Below are 3,209 nucleotides of genomic sequence, written 5' to 3'. Positions count from 1 at the left end.
ACCGCTTTTGCTCCCATAACATGATTGTTTCTCCCCCACTTACCTTCGGCTAAGTCTTTACGGCATGCAAAAATCCGAGGATTTCCATTCCTTCCTCCCTTGCACAAAAGGCATGATAACTACCATCGCCTTAATATTTCTAGCGATTTGTCACTAACCCACTCCAAATACCAAACGATTACGAAGTACAGGACGAACACTTCCTGCATCCCCAATACTGATAATCCCATGAGCTCAAACTGACGTCCTTAAGGTCCGAATAACTAATGCTCAGAGCAACCTCTTCAGTGATATACTACTTCCCTTGATGCTTCCAAAAGCTATCCCAAACACCAAGACTAGAACCACCAAACCTTGATGATGGTGGAGGGCTACTCCATGGACCCTATCCACCGACCTCCACGCAACGCTCCTGAACCGCTTTTGGTCACAACCGAGATAATACTGGACACTTCAAACCCGAAGTAAGAGATGACCCTACACTAGCTACTAATAGTTCCTGAAATGCAGTTGGCATATGACAATTCTGAAAGTACAATCCGAATACAAGCAGAGAGACAGCTCATACATACTATCACCTGAGTCCGGGGTAAGAACAACCCTATTACACATAGAATCGAAAATAGTCATTGATACGTACCTGCAACATTCCCTGCTATAATCCAGATCTCCCTCATCTGTCACTGCACGGACCTACCCTCTCACCCATCCGTAATCCTCGAAGTTGTCGGGGAAGATGCACTCCCCTCATCGTCGGGCAGTCGGCCTTCTTGTGGCTCACCTGATTGCAGTGAAAACATAATGGGCTTGCCCCCTATGGGCAGTCCCTGCTGACGTGACCATCACTGCCACACTTGTAGCAACTTGAACCCCTGGAACAACAAACTCCCTCTTGCAGTTTCACGCATGTGCTGCACTGACTTCGGACCTGCCGACCTACTAATCGTTGATCTGAAGTCTTGGGTCTCTTCCCAGGACCCTCCAAAGTATACATCTGATCCGACCTCCTCTTCGTAATGTGCTCCAAATCAATCTCCCTTTCCCGCGCCCGGGCAATCATAGAGTCCACGGTCGGGCATGCTGAGAAGCTGGAATGCTCCCGAATATCAGCTCTTAATATGTCATGATAGCAGGTCCTCTGCATCTCATCATCCCCTGCATACTGAGGCACCAATAAGGCCCTCTCCCAAAATTTGGCGATAATCTTCGCCACCGAATCCGTCGTCTGTCTCATGTCTAGGAACCCCCTGGCCAGCTGCCGAAGCTCCACCACCGGTGTAAACTCTGCCCTAAACCTGGTCACAAAGTCGGACCAGGTCATAGCCTCAATGGCTGAGGCTCCAAAGGAATCACCAACTGACTCCCACTACTCTCTGGCTCTGTCCCTCAAGCATCCTGCTGCAAATCGTACCTTCAACCCCTCGATACAGAAGCTCATCAACTGTGCACACTCAATGTCTGCAATCCATCTCCTGGTAACAATAGGGTCCTTCACCCCGTGGAATTCTGGCGCGCCACACCCCCTGAAGCCCTTGAAGAATAATGTGCATGATTCTGACTGGCTGGATGCCATATCACTTCGGAACGCTCTGAGCTGATCCTCCATCAGCTCAATAATCCATTCCTTGATCGACCGAAAGATGTCTGGGGTCGACTCAAGGATACCTCTCGTGATCTCAGACGCGATGCTCGCATAGCCCGTCATCAACCTGCTCGGATCCTGCCCCCGAGCCTGATCCCGATCCTCCTGCTCCATGTCGTGTGGTCACCATACTGAAAATAAACACATAAACTTCAGGATCATACCTAATCCCAAGAGGTCTCACACACCATCCAAGTTTCCTGGTTCCATCTCGGCCCTCCTTGACTCGAGTACGGATCCTCTGCTTTCAGTAGTACGGACCCATACTACCTTCCACATTTATCCGTACTTTCCTCAAGTATTGCCTCGACTCCACCTAGTCCCTTTCACTACTACTAACACTGCTCCCAGTACTACTCTCGTCCTGGGCTTTCCCTAGGGTAACCTCCAACCCGCACCCAGTCCTCAGCTACTGAAGGCAACTTTATAATTCCAATTAGCCACTACCAGAATACCATCTGATATGGGCATATTTAGTTATAAAATTCATGCATTATCTTAATATTTTATGTTGTTTTTGTCTCATTTAATGAACAAAAGGTGCTTAATTAGTTTAGAATTTCATTTTTCAGCAACAATGACATGCTCGAATAGAAAAGTAAGCAAGACTAGCGATTGGAGGCTTAGATCTTGGATTTTGAAGAAAGAAGGATGTTGCTGGATAACTTGACCCATCATCAGTGTTTTGGCCATCTCTCATGAACCCGTAACTCCGATTGACGAGATTCAAAATGTTCTAAAAACTAGACACAATTTCGGACGGCTTTCGTGTTTTGAGAAAATGCTGATTCCAAACGGACTCAGCGAGTAGGCCATAAACTCGACGAGTCACGTCGAACTTTCGTGATTCTGGAGTCGCTGACTTGCCGTACACGGGTTTTAAGTGATAGACTCGTCGATTAGGTCACTGGACTCGACGAGTCACCTCTGTTTGGTGAAAATCTATATAAATGGACTTTCAGATCGATACCCTGGCATGGAGAGAAACCCTTGGGGGTAAAGCTGCGATTAGAAGACCTGCTAAGGTGCTGGAAGCCAGAGAATCAACCATAGATCCAATTTTGAGAAGAATCAAGGCAAATCCAAGTCCATTCTTACTTATTCTTTAAGTTGAACTATGTTTGAGTTGTTTCATTTCGTTTTTGATCTTAGTTTTACTGTAATCATGAGCTAAAACTATTATCTTCTGTTTAGGATAGATGACTTTATGATTATGGTATGATTTTATGGTTAGGATTAATTTTATTTGGTAATATTGTTTTGTTAAGCTTGTTAAAGAACCTTATATGTTAACAATAACTATTTTCTATTAATAAATTAGTAATTAAGTTGTATGAACATCTCTTAATTATTAATCGCATATGATTTATGTGAACACATAGTTATATGCCTAGGAATAACGAACGTGAAACTAGGGTTAACTAGAAATTAGCTAAGTTAATGTGTGAGCTTGTGTAACGAACCATCAACAAGGAGTTAATTGAATTAACATATTTGATTAGCTTATTACAAGTCTTACTTAACCCGAATTAATAAACTAAGAAATCTATTAGTTTAATCACTTGAT

This window comes from Lactuca serriola, chromosome 5, assembly GCF_051521515.1.
Source record: "Lactuca serriola cultivar US96UC23 chromosome 5, Lser_US96UC23_V15, whole genome shotgun sequence".
Classification (NCBI taxonomy): domain Eukaryota; kingdom Viridiplantae; phylum Streptophyta; class Magnoliopsida; order Asterales; family Asteraceae; genus Lactuca; species Lactuca serriola.
Note: the sequence above shows the minus strand (reverse complement) of the source record.